The 18,177-nt window shown below is 40.1% G+C and overlaps 1 protein-coding gene across 5 annotated transcripts in view; it reads left to right on the forward strand.

The window, feature by feature from the left end:
- The window catches only part of gpatch8 (G patch domain containing 8), an 82,459-nt gene that overhangs the window by 53,733 nt on the left and 10,549 nt on the right, over positions 1 to 18,177 (forward strand). The window contains exon 4 of one of the 5 annotated variants that reach the window (XM_060902057.1): positions 14,454 to 14,495. The exons of the other annotated variants lie outside the window; for them this stretch is intronic. The gene's annotated coding sequence lies outside the window, so the exon portion shown is untranslated. The remainder of the gene's footprint in view (positions 1 to 14,453; positions 14,496 to 18,177) is intronic. 5 annotated transcript variants of the gene reach the window in all.

Genomic DNA, 18,177 nt, shown 5'->3' on the forward strand with positions numbered 1-18,177 from the left:
TTTATTGTTATATATTGCCCTTTCTTCCCCTTTAAGCTCGCGTTGGCCTTCGAGAAGGCCAAAGGTGATTTTTAAAATTTTTTGGTCCCGCCGACTATAAATCAAAATCTGATTGGTTAATTCATCTGTCACTTCCTGTATAAACATACACTGCTATGGCCTTCTGTCCCAACAATGAAGTCCTAACCAATGAGTGAGCAGCTCTAAACTCTTCTCAGCCTAGAAGGTGTAACAAACAAAAAAAATCATCTCATTGGATAACACTCTTTTAATGTTTTCTGGACGGTAACCCTTTCATTTCTGATTAGAAAATGAGAATAATTATCATGAAAGAAATTAAATATAACATTTGAAATGCTGATATGTTTGGACCTTCTCTGAAGGCCTAGATCGGGGTAGGCAATTATTTTTTCCATGAGGCCACATGAGAAACAGAAAATTTTGTGGAGGGCCGGACCAAAAGGCTGAACTAAATTCTGCGTAATATTAATTGTATTTCTTTATATAAAGTAGTAAATAAATTTTTTTTTTTACAAGCTGGTAAGAGTCTGGAAAAAACGAGGTTGCCTTACAAAAAAATGTCATTTATTCAGTCAAATTCCCCAAAACAATGGTTAACAAAATGTGAACGTTTGTACCTTTTTTTTTTTTTTCCCCCCCCAGTCACATTCACCCCAAAACACAATAAAGACATGACAATATTGTCTTTCTACTCCAAATATCAAGCAAGATATATCATATTATAATAATGATACCGTGTCGATTCGGTGTAGGTATCAGATCGGCTCGGGCTCCGGCGCTTGCTGGTGACGTCACACTATGTGATTGGCTGGACCGTTTGAAGGATGACGTACAAGTTTGTGGTTGGTCTGGACAAATTACGGAAGTAGTTATCGCGGAATTAGGTTTCGTGGGATGTCATGTTCATGTCGCGCTCATTGCGTTTTTGTTGAACACAACTTCAAAATAAAAGCAATGCACATTCAGTCCATGCATGAGGTAAAATTAGAAAATACGTTTATTTTGTAATTTCTAATTAACCTTACGCGGGCCGGTCAGAATGAACCAAAGGGCCGTAATGCGGCCCGCGGGCCGTAAAATGCCCAGGTCTGGCCTAGATGGTTCTCCTCCGCATTTCAGTAGTGGATGGGTTTTTTTTTTTTTTTTTTAAAACAAGAAGTCAAAAAGGTACCACTAAGGGGGGGGGAATTGAAACTGGTTCCAGCTGAGAATATAAAGTGTATAGCTGTTCTACTGGTTGTGACTGGATGCTGTGAAAGTGATGGCTGTTATTTCACCAGCACAGGAAGATTAGGAAGGAACAAGACCACTTCTCTGACCCGAGTTTAGGAACGCTTTGTCAGATGTTTATGAAACAGTAGCTCTGAATAGATACTGCATAACTCTTCGTCTCTCCTCCAAACCATACATGGAGGACCCTGTGCAGAGATAAAAGATCTCGAATTACATGCAGTCACCAGCAAACATGACTTTATATAGTCGAGGTTTCACATTCTGCCACGTCGTCGTCAACACCTGCTTCAGATCAAGGATTCTGCCACTCGTTCACTTGCCTGGACACCAACACCGAAATGATTCGTGATGATCGTTCATTACTTCCAGTCAAACCATAATGTATCTGAAGTAATAATTCAAATTTGCACGAGTGGAGAAAATAGAGTGGATTGTTTCAAAAGCTTGTGTGTTTTTTCCCTCCAGCATTTGCTGAGGTTTGAGATTCGAGCTAAGTTTGCGTATGGAAATCCCACAGCTCAAAATGGCGTTCTCGTGTCCTTGCTTGCCTCAGTAATGATGTCATCGCTGGCAGACAGTGTGTCTATTCAGCAATTGGACACCGAGGCCAGGGCCTTTAAACAATCATCAGCTTGCACAAACCCAGGACAAGTTTATTATGCCTTTTGCTAATTGAAAACATCCAAGTCCTGATGAGATGTACAAATTGGCACAATGTTCATATAAACAAATAAGGGCTGTCATTTTGATTTTTTTTTTTTTCCAAAATCTGATTGGTCTTGTTAAACTCGTATAGGTTGAAGCCTCAGTGCTCGTGTTTTGAGTGGGGTGAGGAAATTCTACATTTCGCTGGCCTATCAGGCAAGTAAAAGTTCTCATCGAGTCTCACGGAGACATTTGTTTGCCTGGACACCTTATTGATTTGGCTGAAATATAGCTAATGTAATAATGCATGGTGAGCTGTTTTGTGAGGGAAGGGCATTAATACGGACCAAGGGAAATATGATAACATGGCACATTTTGTATTTTCAACCTTGACAGAAATGGGCGTGTAACAATTCATTTGATTCACGATTCAATTTTCCCATGATGGTGTTTGGGGGAAAAAAAAATATGGAAAATGTTATCACTAAAAGATGTAAAATGTTGTAAAAGCTGGAGTAAATGTATATAATAGCCTATTAACCAAAATATTCCTTTTATTAAAATGGGGAAAAAAGTTAACAAATTAGGCCTTTTCTTAAAACTTAATGGACGTTTTACTACCTCTATTTTTCTTTTATTTATTTAGCTTTTGACAGAGTGCAAAAAGAGGGCACTGATTTTCTGTTTTTGCACAAAAGCTCTTATTTTAGATCTTTTTTTTTGTGCATTTTTGCAGTATGAGAGCTGTTACTTCCGCCTGTGTTGAAGTCACGTGTATTCCTGCTGTTTTGCCAAACGTGAAGTGAACATCGGTGAATAATAAGACAAAGTCGAGGTTATTATTCACCGATATTCACTGAGCCTGAGATGGGTAATTTTTTAGTATAAATACTCCGTGATTTTGAAATACATTTTTTTTAAAATTGTCTTTAAAAAATAATTTTTTTCAGACTTTAAAAGCAGCCTGCGAATGTCATGCACGCAGACTTGTGACTTATCTACGGCGACTCGTGTAAAATCCTTTGTATTGAAATGGATGAAATAAATCCCAATTCCACCTTAGCTTTGAATATTTTTTGACCAAACTTCGGAGCATCTTTAGTGCTTTTTAGGAACAGCGTTTTCTTTCATAATTTGTAATTCTTCCTCAGTTACAGGGACGAAGCGATTGACCGCCGTTTTGCTGAGTCGCTCGAGGCGATTATAAAAAAAAAAAAAAAAACAGTCCGAATCTCGCGACCAACTGGCGCACGTGATTTCCTATAATCACCTACGTATTTATACTAATGTATGGTATTCTGCCATCTGCTGTCTAAACAGCACAATTACAGCAAGGGAAAACCTAAGCGACTACGTAGCCTGATGATGATAATCACGGCTTTTTTTTTTTTTTTTTTTAATTTCATCAATTCAAATCGTCGTACACCTGTCTTGTGATTTATTGTTGCATGATATATCGTTACAAGATTTAGAAAATTGTTAGCCCATCTAGTCAGTGTTGTGTCCGGATATCGTCTTTAACGTTGAGCTGATATCTTCTTCAGGGATCCCAGACGTCCGCTATTTAGTGGAATTCCGCTATTTTTCTGTGTGCTTTTTTTTTTTTTTTTTTTTTTTTTTTTTAAATCTCTTGTATATCCGTTAAAAATTTGTTTAAGTAAAATGACCAGCAGAATGCGTTCTGATTTGGTTTGCTTGTTTAGCGATTGTTTTTGTCAGCTTCGTTTGTTCTCGTTGACATTCGGGAACACTCGGAAGTTAAATTGATTTAAATACCGCGAGACTGTACGCGATAGAACGAGAAAACAATATGGCTGCGCCCATTTGCTAGAAAACGTGTTTTAACTCCGTTCGTGCTTTTGTTTCTAATGCGATGAACTTTAATTCAATATGTCGTGGAAAAAAGATATCCTGCATAAAAGAGATAGCGGAACAGTGTCTGGGTTAGAAGTATATTCTTCAAAGCTACATTTTCATCTAATTTTTATAAAAAAAAATTTTTTTGCCACTTATGTCATTGATTATAAAATATGGCATCAAATAGATACACATTATTGTTAAATTCTGTTGCTTTTCTATGTTAAATCTATGTAAAAAATGTGTTCTATAGCATCTTTAAATGTTAAAATCTCAACAGCTTCAGGGGGCAAAGCCCCTTGTACCCCCAGCAGGGGCGCTGCCCCTGCACCCCGCAAGGGGCTTACAGCCCCCTTGACCCCTGCTGATAGTTTCTTACATTCCTCTATTTTTTTCAATTACTGCTGGGATCCCTGCTTCTTGTGCTAGCAGGAGTTTTATATGAGCGCTTTGTACTGCATTTTATTTTGTTTGATTGCCGGTGTTTCCACACAACTCTGTTCCTGATTCTGAAAAGATTCCGTCATCCACACCTCGTGTTAATCATCAGCCGATGTGTGTGGTGCAGCAGGCAGTTGGCTTGTGGTTTGGATTAAGTGCATTAATTTTCTATAAAACTCCTTCAGTAGCTTTTAGTTCTGAACATTAAATTGAAAGAGTTAAACTGTCAAAATGAAAATTTTCACTGAAAGATTTACATATTTTATTTATTTTTTTAAATTAAAGCGTCATCTTATCATTGGACTTAATGCGTAATGTATAAATCGTCTGTGAAATGAAATGCGCCTTTGAGTTTCGACACAGATTTACAAAGAAGCGATGAGCAAGCTCATTTCCTCAAACAGGTGTAGTGTGTGTGCGTGCGTGCTTCTGCTTTTGCAAGGCTACTGCGTGGTCTAACCTTCTAATCTGTGCTTAGTATGACAAATGTGTGGGTGCTTGTGTTACCCAAGAGCACAAAAACACCCTCTGTTGATCAGCTGTTGCGAGTGGCAAACTCCAATACATATGCTACGTTTACATCGTCTTGTACTTTCGCTTTCGAGCAGTTTGGCGGATCATGAATTACAAGCGCTGCACTCTTCTTTATGAATGTGCCAGGTTAAAATTTTGTGGCGCATCAGATTTACAGTATATAGATCTTTCAGCGTGCATCTTTTCTTCTCTAGGAAGAATGAAGCCGTGGTAGGAGCAGAGATTGTTTGTTTGTAAATTAGTTATTCTTTAGTATTTAAAAAAAAAAAAACAAGAAGAAGCACCACAACAATGTAATGGGAGTGTTTTCGGGTTTTGGTTTTATTGCAGCATTATCATATCCGCTGCAGCGAAAGGCTCGGAAAAGTTCGGCGTGTGTTCCATAACTGTGGATGAGACGAAGAGAAATTGATTAGCTTCATGTCCTCGTGGGAAAGGGAAAGTGCGGTTCCTGGTAATGCTGGGAATAAATTGCTTCATTCTTCCTAAGCTTGCATGTTTGGACTCTTAGTTATGGTATTGCTCAATGGATTCGGACCCGCAGGCTCCTCTTTTGTGAGTTACAAGGAAAAACTGCTAAGTACCAACTTCTTGACATGTGACCCTGAATGTAGTGAGGCGGTAATTCTTTGTTTGCCTCCTGGTTCATTGCCGGTTTCCCAGTGACGGGCAACAATCAGAGATGGCGTCCAAGCCAAATATGCGTCAGTCATCTTGTGGAAAACATTCTACATCTGACTGAACGGACTAGAAGCAAGAGAAAAATCAAGAAAAACTAGATTGGGACTAAAGTCACAGTAATTTGCACTAGCTGACTTTTGTCAGTTGAAGATCAAGGAAAAGTGTCACCCTGAACAAAATTAAAAAAAAAAAAAAAACCTAAATTTTCATGATTATTTTTTTCAGTTATAAGTGATTGGGGGGGAAAATAAAGCCTGTTTTTCTTGCATCGTTCCAGATCAGTGATCCAGATCAGCACCAAAAGTCACAGCAACGTAATTCAGCCCAGAGGTATTCTTCATGTGAAATTTGGTGATTATTGTTTGAGAAATGTCATCCTAAAAACCGTTAGGAGGATAAGAAGAAGAAAGTACAAAGATTCTGAGTAACAAGGGGTGTTCACATGGCACCTGTTTGCATCGATGCTGCACCGATGTATTTTGTTGCGATATATCTTACACCGGTGTAAATTTTGTGGAGCTTTCACACGTCACAAACCTGCTTACTAGAGAGAAGCGTGTTAGCACCGGTGCAGCCCCGCTTGCGTTCACACGGCAGTTTTTGCGACCGTGCTATACGATGGTGGTAATGCAGAAATGAAATAAGCGCATGCGTGAAAATGTACTTCCTTTTCCCGGTTGTCATGGCATCACCAAGCACCAGGAAAACAACGTGGATGAAGACACCAGTGTTGCCAGGTACTGCTGACGGTTTCCAGACCAAAATATGTTCAAATCCGCCAAAATGCACTTAAAACCGCCCAATCTGGCAACACTGGAAGACACGCAGTTCTGTTGTTGTTGATATTCGCCATTTTGGAAGCGCAAAATACCAGGATGCAAATTATGCAATGCCCGTATGTAATCAACTCTCCTCACGCGTAGCGAGTCTACCCCTGTAGCGTTCAGACGGCCCATTTTATAGGGGTGTTCACACGGCAACTTTTACTCCGGTGTAGCACCGGGGCTGCCCCGGTAGAGCGTTCACACGGTACAAAGTTATCCCGGTGTAGCCCCTGAAAGCTGCTTAAACCGGTGCAAATCTAACCCTGCTCGGGAGGTGGTTTAAGAAATTTACTCCGGAGTAAATGCTAGTTTGCGGGGCAGCACCGATTATAAAATGGGCCGTCTGAACGCTACAGGGGTAGACTCGCTACGCGTGAGGAGAGTTGATTACATACGGGCATTGCATAATTTGCATCCTGGTATTGTGCGCTTTCAAAATGGCGAATATCAACAACAACAGAACTGCGTGTCTTCCAGTGTTGCCAGATTGGACGGTTTTAAGTGCATTTTAGCGGATTTGAACATATTTTGGGCTGGAAACCGTCAGCAGTATCTGGCAACACTGGTGTCTTCATCCACGTTGTTTTCCCGGCGCTTGGTGATGCCATGACAACCGGGAAAAGGAAGTACATTTTCACGCATGCGCATATTTCATTTCCGCATTATTACTATCGTATAGCACGCTCGCAAAAACTGCCGTGTGAACGCAAGCGGGGCTGCACCGGTGCTAACACGCTTCTCTTTAGTAAGCAGGTTTGTGACATGTGAACGCTCCACAAAATTTACACCGGTGTAAGATATATCGCAACAAAATACATCGGTGCAGCATCGATGCAAACAGGTGCCATGTGAACACCCCTTTTATCAGTGCTGCCCCGCAAACTAGCATTTACTCCGGAGTAAATTTCTTAAACCACCTCCCGAGCAGGGTTAGATTTGCACCGGTTTAAGCAGCTTTCAGGGGCTACACCGGTATAACTTTGTACCGTGTGAACGCTCTACCGGGGCAGCCCCGGTGCTACACCCGAGTAAAAGTTGCCATGTGAACACCCCTACAATTTGCGCTAGTGCAAATTAAGTATAGTTATGTGATGGATCGTACCCCTACAGCTTAAAGACAGACTTTTCAACCGATTTCATCAACTTTCCAAATATGCGGTTTCCGGACATTTCCGATTATCTGGGAGTCCAAAGATGGTTTTACACGAAGAATCAAATGAAAGCTTTCACAAGTCTTGAAGCCTGTAACTTTTTCATTTGTGGCTGGATTCATGACATTGGAATAAGACTTCTAAAGGACAGCGAGGCTGAGTAACGAAACACAAGCCGAAGTGTTGTCTGTGATTCGAGTCGGAGCCGCTTGGACGCATTTTTGCAACGATAACTTCCATTTTATTTCATGACATATCAAACGTAGCTCAGGTTTACAACCTGAAAAAAAAAACTATCAGGTTTCATTCAAGGCTGACTGACAAACTAGACTACGTTCAGACTGCACCCTGAAACGACCCATATCCGATGTTTTTGCCCATATGCGACCTGTATCCGATTTGTTATTGACAATCTGAACGACACGGATCCGATTTTTTCACATGCGACCCAGGCCGCTTGGATATGTGGTCCTAAATCCGATGCATATCCGTTATTTTCACATGCGACTGCAGTCTGACCGGACAGGTCGCATTCATGCGACCTACACGTCATCAACAAGAGACAAACGCCACTATTCTGCGTTGGCTAATCCCGCCTCTTTGGTGGAAAACAACAACATTTGTACAGTTTTCAGAATTTAAATAGACTTTTATAGAATTGATCAAGCTAATGGTGGATTTGGTAGGGACCTGGATGTTAAATCATCCTGTATTACAAGATTGTTCTGGAAATTTCCAGTAATTTGACACCTTCGGTCTCATTAGTCTGCTGCCCACGTTAATCAGATTATTGTGCGAGTTCCGCCGCCGCCACAAAAACCACATCGCCAGGTCTCGCCTCATCTCCACGCTTTACTTGCAAACTTGAAGAGTGCGCTTTTTTTTTTTTTTTTACGTATTACGTAGATGTGCTTATTACGTGTCAATTTGCGCATGCGGGACACTTTTGGGTCGTTTTCCGTTCATATTGGAGATCGCATACAAGTCTCATATAATTGGTAATGTGAACGGCTTAACAAAAAAAATCGGATTTCACAACAAATCGGATATGGGTCGTTTCAGGTTGCAGTCTGAACATAGCGCTAGTTTCATCATTTTATCAACGGTTTGTTTTACGACATCCAAAATGTAAAAGAACGATCGCCACAAACACGGGCATGCAGACTCTTGATTCCTTTCAAACGCAGTGAAAGGTTTGCGAGAGATTTTTCGGTCTTTCACCCTTGTACACGACGACTTTTGGTATCCTGTAATATCTTTTTTTTTTTTTTTTTTTGGTCGATTTGATCAGTTTGAACATGAAAATAGCAGAGCAGCAATCTGGCATATTTGGAGGCGAAACACAAACTACTGCGAAGTGACTGTAAACAAATACGATTCCTGACCGTCAGCTGGAAATCTGAATACTTAATGAGGCGGATCATGACCGGAAGTGACGTCTATTGCGAGCAAAGAACTCCTTTCTTAATCTTTCATAATACCCTTTTGATGTTCCACAACATTAAACGTAACTATAAGTGGATAAGAAGTACGATCGTATGTTACTCGTCGGACATGTTGACAGGAAGGAGAAATCAGCCGCTGTGCTTTATGTTGCATGTTAAATGGCATTGTCAGTGTTTTACGTGGCGTGAAAGATTTATTGTACTGCTATACGGAGACTCTGGAAGATGGAAGTTGGCTTTAAGTCCTCATGGAACCTTCTGTTGAGAACATAACCTCACCACACACACACGTACTCTCCTGTCACTGTAATGAATTGTCTCCCGATGCTTTGAGTTTCCATTGTATTGACTGGTTTTTTTTACTCTTCTTTCTTTTTTTGCTCTTGTTTTTGTTTTTTTCTTTTTTTTTGTTTTGTAGGTAAGGTTTGTAGGAACCTCCCCTGCCCTTTTTTTGTGTCTGTATACGTGTGTGTGTGTGTGTGTTTTGCAAAAAAAAAAAAAAGACGATGTAGCTTAACGGCCTCTCTTAGTTCCCTCCTGTAAGCTTACAATCACTAAACTTTCTCTGCCAGAATGCCAGCGCTATGATTCCAAACTCACCCCAGATTAAAAATCAGCAATCGTGTACCTCACAGTAGGACCAATGACAGTCTTGTTGTTTTTGTTTTGTTTTTTTTTCGTTCACCCTCGATAGAGTCGTCATATTTGTCAGCGTTTCTGGCTGCCATGACGAGGGTGTTTCTTGATTTTTGATTGGCTGTGAACATGAGATTTTGGGTCCTCTGATTGGATTGGCTTTGAACTCTTCTCTGCCTTTTACCGCTCCCATGATGGGGTTTTTTTTTTTTTTGAATAGCCTGCAGAATGAGCCTGAATCTCTGCCCATTTCCCCTCCCTCTTCCTCCGCCTCTGAGCCGCTCTGTCGGTTTGCTTGTGTCCACTCTTGTGAAGTGACCGTACACGTGGTAATGTGGGTGTGGTATTTCCACGTGGATTGTGTGAGTGTGTGTGTGTGAGAGTGTCTCAGCGGTGAGGGGGTGGGAGGTTCAGGTGTTTGGCTTGCCAGGGTTAAAATAAAAAAAAAAAAGGAACACTCACCATCCTGTGCGCGCGCACGCATGCAAGTGTGTGAGAGAGCGTATTTAGAAATAAACACCCTGCCAACTTTTCTCCCCTCTCCTGCAAAGCATGCTGGTTATTAGCACTCAAACTGGCAAATCTCCAGTTTTTAAATCACCTGAAATGATTGAATAATATCGTCACGGTGAAGCTCATTGTGCTGCTTTACCCGAAAGTATGTTTGGCTCCTGTCTATCTGCTGTATGGTAATGCAAAACACATAAGAGTCGGTGTCTCTCTCAGTCACATGCATGAATAAACCATGACCCGCATGATGGATTGGGGAAAGAGGGAAGCAGTGGTCGTGTCCTAATTTGGTTTGGAAATTTGATCTAAAGGTAGAATGAAGGGGAGAAATAAGGGGCTGTATTTTTTTATTTATTTTATTTATTTTTAAATAATGAATAGGGACGCATTGATGCTGCACTCACATATTATTATACGATGCACGTTAAGGAGATTTGTTGTCGCACTAAAGAGCACACTCCACGAAATGACAGCCATCTGGATGTATTTCATGATTAATGATGGCACTCGAAGCAAAGCAGACCACAAACTGTGCTCTGAGGAAATCTCAAGAGAAACGGCAGCAGTTTTCCTCCTGATAAAACTCCTCGTGCGGCATCTAACGCTGGCGGAGTGAAAATATCAGCTCTTGCCCAGTACGATAACCAGCTGCTGTTGGTCATTGGCAATGAAGGATTCTGACGCAGTGAAAACCAGAGCGTCAGTGACGCGGTAGCTCGCGCGGCCGTACCATGAGAAACCAGACTTGTTTATAATTAGCAAAGGTGTTCTTCCTGAGGACAGAACAACTTGATCTTCCAAACAAAACAATCAAAATCCATTGAAAGCTCAGGGAGGGGTAGTGATTCCCCCCTTCCCCCCCCAAGTTCGTTAACCAGCAGCTTGTTTATGAGATCACAAAACCAGGGAGTAACTTTTGTGCAGACTGATTTAGATCTTCCAAACAAAACTATCAAAATCCATTGAAAACTCAGTGAGGAGTCACAATTTTTGTGACTCGTGGACGGACCGACAGACGACAGACGCCGTGTGATGGCAGTAACTCGTTGCCCGACGGCCAGTGAGCTAACTAGGGATGCATCATGATCTGATCCCTCCCATAACTGTTTGATTCGATTCATAGTAATGCGTTCATGATTGGGTTCAGAAGGAAATGTGTAATATTTAAAAAATAATAATAATAATAATAATCATGGGCATTTTTGTTCGCATAAGACTTAAGTAAATTAAAAAATGCTACAAACAGAGGTTTAATATTGTCAACAGGATGTATGACCGGTTCCGTGAATTTCAATAAATAACTTCTCTCCACAACTTTGATGGAATAATCAGTGTCTGAATTGGGGACTAACACAAAATGAGCTCTGTCGCAGAAATAAAGCTCCAAAGTCGGCTAAAGTGACCGTTTTCCATGGCCCCTTTCTCGCAGTTTTTGCATTGCCATGTCTCAATGTAGTGTCAAGACTTACCTGATCTGATGTAACAAATGTACCTAGCTCGTGCACTTAATTTAAACTCAAATCTCTGTTATAAAGAATGATTGATTGTGTGCTCTGTCATGACCACTATAGAGGACTTTCACATGACATCATCACAAGTGCAGATTTGTTTATGCGGCCATGTTGCCTGGTGAGCTTTGTGTTTGACGATGACCGGCACAAGTGTCGGCGAGTGATTGTAAGCCCAATTCAGTAAACGTCTACAGATAAACTTGTAGAAGTTCCATTTAAAAGAACAAGGCCAGAGACCTGGAGTGCTTTTGGATGTAATAACAGACGTAGAGATGAGCCTCGTTTAACTTTTCACCGCTTCCTGGAGAACCCAGAAAGGCGAGAAAAATAGTGAGGTGCAATTCAATGGGAAGAAAAGCATCCCCGTGTGTGTGGAAAACACTTTATATATTCGGTTAGTGTGAAAGCTCTGTGCAACGTTAAAATGTATTTCATGGATGTGGGCTTTGGACGCGATATATTTTATTAGACCTAATGCTTGGCGAGACTAGCAGCATGTTTATGTACTGATAATGTAGACTTTGCTAAACACCATAAAATATGCTAGATCTAGGCTCTGGCTTATTTATTACCGTTAGAAGTCCACATTTGAGCTTACCTTTGTCATAATAAGGTATTTTTCTTTATCAGGAATTTCCTATAACATTCCGGCATGAAACCTGCTTTGAAATATCAGTAGACATCTGTACGTTTGTTTTGCCTTTAGCATCTCTGGTGTATTTAGAAATCTCAAATACTAAATAGTTCAGGATGTCGTCGTGTCCCAAATCCGGTAGCTGAACACTTTAAGTGGAATAAATACATTTGTGGGCAAATTAAGAAGAAGCAGCCTTTATTTTTGCACGCATGCACAGACAGACAGAAAGAGAGAAGTATGCAGAATAAATAATAAATATGTTTGTAGGTAAATTATGATAAGGATCTGATATGCCTGCATGGTTCAGCTTTTGGATGTAATGCAATCTGCTGGTATAAAAGCCTTTTTTTTTTTTTGGTAATTGTTTCAGAGAGATTGTACTGACTGCAGTCATGTCGATTTCCTTCGTTATCTGTCGTGGCTGTGGTTCTTCGTTTGCCTGGCAATATGGCAGACGCTGCATGATGATGGATAAAAATATGTGAAGTCATTGAAAGTCCTCTGTTTAAACTGAGGGAACATGGATTTAAAAAAAAAAAAAAGTTCTGCGACGTCCCGGATTGATTAATACTATCGGGTCAGCCAAGATCAGATGGACCTTATAGGTTCCAAAATAACAAAAAACCCAAGGTTACCCAAAATGGTCAAAACTGTGATATTATGAGCTTGAACATATTGGGGTCCCATACCTAAAATTTCATGTAGCATTCTCTTTCCGTTTTGAAAATGTACCTCATTTTATACATGCCCCATTCTGCTAGGTTGTTGACGTTACGGACACTACATTAAAAGATATAACGGGATAGATCCACTTAAAACACCTCAAAAGCAAATGTTGATGGGGCAACGAACTGTTATGCCATAAAGTGCCCTGTCGAATGTTACAATTGAGTATAGTTACATATATTTGCTGGGTCTTCTAGTTATGTGACACGTTATCAGGGACCCCGATATTAGACAGAGAAACACAAAATTTCACAACACTTTATTAAAGCTCCAATTATTGGGCTCACAAAACATCATTTTATGCATAGTATCGGCTTATTATACTAGTTCCTTAATTAATTGACAGTTGGTTGTCCTTTCCATCAAAGATTACACAGCTTATATACTTGAACAATGTTACACATAACGTTACGGACACTACATATTGCAAATATATCTATTAATATAACAACTAAAGACGTATGAATATGTAACTAGAGCCCTACATGAGGCCAACAGGACCAATGCATGTCATGATCACCAAAAACGGTAAAAGATTCTGCAGCATTCTGTTACAGCAAGACCGTTACGGACACTACAGAAAACAACGGAAATGACGCGCAAAATCTTTGGCATGTGAATTTTGCAAACACATGCCCCCAGCAACAAGGTTTTTGTATCAAATCATATCACATACTACATAAAATATCTGTATTTAATTTAAAGTGTTTATTAAAATGCATTAAATAAGATTTCTCAGGCCATTTTCAACTTTGCAGTGACAAAGAAAACAAATTGGGTTCAGCACCCCCCCACTGACAAAACTATTGTGAAAGATTTCATTTTTATCAGAATTCTGTGATTCAGCTGTCAATTTGTTCCTCAAAAATCTGCTGATTTACTAAAACAGTTAGTGTTTGACAAATTATTGCCAAGTTTAAGCAGCAATGATGCATTCTGGGGTATTAAATCAAATGAACATGCGTTACATGGTGAAAATGTGCAATATGAAGAGTTTGTCTGATAAAAAAAAAAAAACTGAAACATGGATTCAGTGGTGGTAAATTATGATCTGGCTTTGAAACGTCATACATTGGCAATGATGGTCTACCATTACAACATGTGAAATAGTTTAATAAACATAAATAGAAGGCTGTTACATAATCTCAAACAAGTAGGTACATCTGATTGTGGCTGACCCGTATGTAGATTACTCATTTTGGTGTCAGTCTCAGGATCAAAACCATGTACTGGTACTGTCTAAACACAGTCTGGTACTTTTTATTTATTTAAAAAGGGAGGAATAAATGGTATCAATGCATCTCTATTATTTTTCGATCATCATTATCAGTCCTAGCTGCTGATGTGGTACCTATGGAAGAAATTAAAGTAATAATGGGACGCGATGAAACCTGGGCTTGTGTTTCTATGAATCAGCGACAGGATAATGTTAAAGGTGGAGAAGGATGCCGGGGGATGGTGAGAGTGCTTTCTTTCCCTGTCATCACCCAGAGCCTGAACCCCTTCAACCCCCAAGCCCTCACAGTTCACCCCTTGACCCCTGACCCCTCTCTGTGTTCCTCAATCTTCCTGCATAACCAATTGGTGTTTCTTTTTTGCAGCGTTATGATCCTGGCCATGTTGTGCTGATGGTAAACTTAGTGGTAAATGTTATTTTTCCCCCTGATTGAAATTGGTTACTTTTGTTGTTTATTTTATTTATTTGTCTTTTTATTTTACTCCTTGATATTTTGTTTTGCTTTTAATTTTAACCCTCCCACATAATATATATTTTTAATTTATACTTTCATCATCAGAGCACAAGTATTTAATAAGCTTCCACTGTTTCTACCTCTCTGTATTAGTTGTCATTCTGCTGCCTGTGTATCAGTGAAATTTACATCACTCTTCCTGAGCATTTCTCATCTTGTTTGTTTTCAGTTTTTTTTTTGTTTGTTTTTTTGTGCGTGATATAAAACTCCCCATTTTTGAAAATCACTGGAATGCATAAGGCTTGATGCTTTTATACCAGACAATAAGACTTTTAAGATCATTTAGCTTTGGGCTGATTTGGGATTCCATCCTACTTCTGGAGCAAAGCGAACAGTTTTTGTTGTCTGATACAGGAATAAATTAATTTCTATTTTGATTGGGGGATCAAGAGGCGCACCACTGGGTTGAAACTCTCGACTCTCACATAGGCAGCGCGAAGCAGCATTGTGGCTCAAAAACTGTCACGTTTTGCAAAAGGACTGGGAATTAATTAGGACTTGTCGGGAGTCCCCCCCTCCCTTTTTTTTTTTGGGGGGGGGGGGGGGGGAGGAGATAGTGTTTTTTTTTTTTATTATTATTATTACGATTTACAAAGAATAATCAGAAATTATTCTATCCACATTCATTGGATATGAGTAATCGTGCACTCGCACTACAAGGTTATCAGCTCATATACTGTGAGTAGAGAAAAATAAAATGGCGGCGCGTGTTGCTGAACCAACTGAGGACGAAATAAAAATGCGACTCGAAAACAAAACCCAAAAAAAGAAACAATATGGAATAAAAGTATTTGATGGTAAGAATGTATTTTTTTTTTATTATTTTTCAAGTATGATTATTATTATAATAGCGTTTTTCACAAATTGCTCCTGTCATTTCACCGGTTTGTTTACATTCTAAGCGGAAATGATTTCGTCGGACGTTTTGTATGAAGTTTTTATTTATCGAATTTGCAAAAAATAAAAACGCTCCGTTTCTCAAAATCCAGTGACTGTGGATAGAATAAAGCAGTTATTCCACTCCGTCTCGTCGTACACGACTCGATTTCGTGGAATAACTTAAATATTTACTCCTGTTTACAGTATGTCATGTTTGTTTATTAATAATAATAATAATAATAGGAATGATAGGTTTCTGATAAGGGACTGCAGCAGGGTTAGACTCCAGAGTTGAACATCTGGGGGGGGACAAAGATTAATTGTCTTTGTGGGGGAGGGAGTTTAATTCCTCGCTCTTAAGTTCTGTGAAAAACAACAGTCTTGGACTTTATGCTGCAATTAACTTAGTTGGTGCATATTATTATTATTGTTATTATTATTAAATTTTTTTTTATTTTCATGGGATTGCTTCAGCCCAAGGGTGTAAACTGACCCAGCATATAAAAATAAAGGTGGTGTTTACATTAGACCGTATCCGTCTCGTTTTCGTCACGGATGCACTGTCCGTGCACATTAAAACGCCGGGAAACGACTCCACAGGCGGAACAACTTGAATCCGCCAGGGCCCACGTATTCAACCCAGTTCGTATCTGATCCGGTGCTGTGTAAACATTGAGGAACGAGGAAACGCAGTGCTGAGCTCTAGTCGACATCGTCATTGGACAACGTCACTGTGACATCCACCTTCCTGATTCGCTGGCATTGGGATCTCACACACAGCGGCTCAGTCCCGAATCACTGCTCGTGCGCTTCACTCGCGCGCTCTGTGAGCTGTGCAGGGCCGGAGTGCACACCCTCCAGAGGGCACTCGCTGTTCAGGGCGGAGTGATTTGGAGCGCAGGAGGAAGCGCTGAGCCGTACTGAGGTTTATTTACACATTTCAACTTATTTACCTCCTTCAGGCGCTTAAACTCAGTGAGAACATGAACATCACAGCCAGGTGTGTTTATCTGCTGGAGAAGGTGTTCGCTTGCCATCCGTCCACTTGGAAGTGGTGAGTGACTTGCGCATGCCCGATATGCACTGGGATCATGTGACGTGCCGTCTAATTAGTCATGTGATTAGCGTATCCGTGTATTGGCGTTGCTGTGTGCACGCGAATCGTTTTAAAAACGTTAATCTGATGATCCGCTGATACGGTCTAATGTAAACACCACCAAAGCCAATTAACTTTTAATGACATAAAAAAGAAGAGGAGTTTGGAAAGAGGGGAAAAAAAAAACTGAAACCAAACCACATAACTGATTTTGAGTCTCTAATTGAATGTGACGTGGTGCCAGCCTTCGCAGCAGCAGTTTAGTATGACTTCTGTTCTTTTGCCTTTGTCTTATTTGAAACTGCCCCCCTCCCCCTCCCTATTTGTGTGTCTGTCTGTCTGTCTGTCTGTCCGTCCTCACCCCCTAACCCATTCCCACTCTCTCAGGTAAGTACACCTCCCAAAAACCTGCACTGTCACCATGGCAGCGTCTGGCCTGTGACATCACTCTGCTGCTGTAGCTCAGTGCTTGTATCATTCTTTCATGTCTCTCTCTCTCTCTCTCTCTCTCTCTCTCTCTCCTGCTTTGTTTGGCTGGTTATGAGTGGATTAAGCAATTATGTGTCAGTTTCCAAGTAGTTTTGATTTTTTTTTTTTGTTTTGTTTTTTTCCTTTTGATTCATCCTGGTTTTGTTCCCTTTTTTTCCGAAGTTAATTATTATTTGACCTAGCTCTTTTCACAGCTTGTGTTCCAATACACATGGCCAGATATACTTGCCATTCACAGAGCGGAAATGACAATTAAGACTTTTTTTTTTTTTTTTTTTAAATTTACACACATCTTTAGTGAGCTGTTCAGAAATTGCCCAGTGCTAAGGTTTGAAGAGGATGTAATTCCAGACTTGTCTACCTTTTTATCCGGTTTGTGTTGGAGCTTCTTGACGTTTTAAGATCGGACAACCAGAGTACGAGTTTACCTCCCTCCGTGCATTAATAATGGCAGATGATCCAGTCGACATATTAAACTAGAACGATTAATAATTAATAGGTGTTTGGAACTGTCCGGTATTAACTGACACCCTGGAAGCCCCGCCTCTTCCCCCACATCTCGCATTGAAGTATCTTTCAGCGAGCACTCTTGTCTCAACTTCTTTTTCCTTATTTAAAAATAAGCCGCCGTCACTTTTTACCTCGAGGTAAATGTAAAATATTTGGAGTTCAGTAATGCGAAATAAAATCCATTAGTGTATATTTGACTTGGTAAACCTTGTAATTTGACGTGCAGGCTGAAAATGTTGATTCGGGAGAAAAATGATTAAATAAGCCCATAACAAACTGTCAAATTTAACACCTTTACAAATCATTTTTAATTATCCTATACGTATTCACTGGATACGAGCAATCGCGCGCTCTGATTGGCTGCTCTACTACTAGGCTATCAGCTCGTATACTGTGAGTAGAGAAAAACAAAATGGCGGAGCGTGTTCTTGAACCAACCGAGGACGAAATAAAAAACTCGAAAACAAAACCCAAAAAAAAAAGCAACAAAATATGGATTTTTTTTTTTCATTAATTATTTATAGCATTTTTCACAAACTGCTCCTGTCATTTCACCGGTTTGTTTACATTCTAAACAGAAATTATTTTGTCGGACGTTTT

This window comes from Neoarius graeffei, chromosome 20 (genome assembly GCF_027579695.1).
Source record: "Neoarius graeffei isolate fNeoGra1 chromosome 20, fNeoGra1.pri, whole genome shotgun sequence".
Classification (NCBI taxonomy): Eukaryota; Metazoa; Chordata; class Actinopteri; order Siluriformes; family Ariidae; genus Neoarius; species Neoarius graeffei.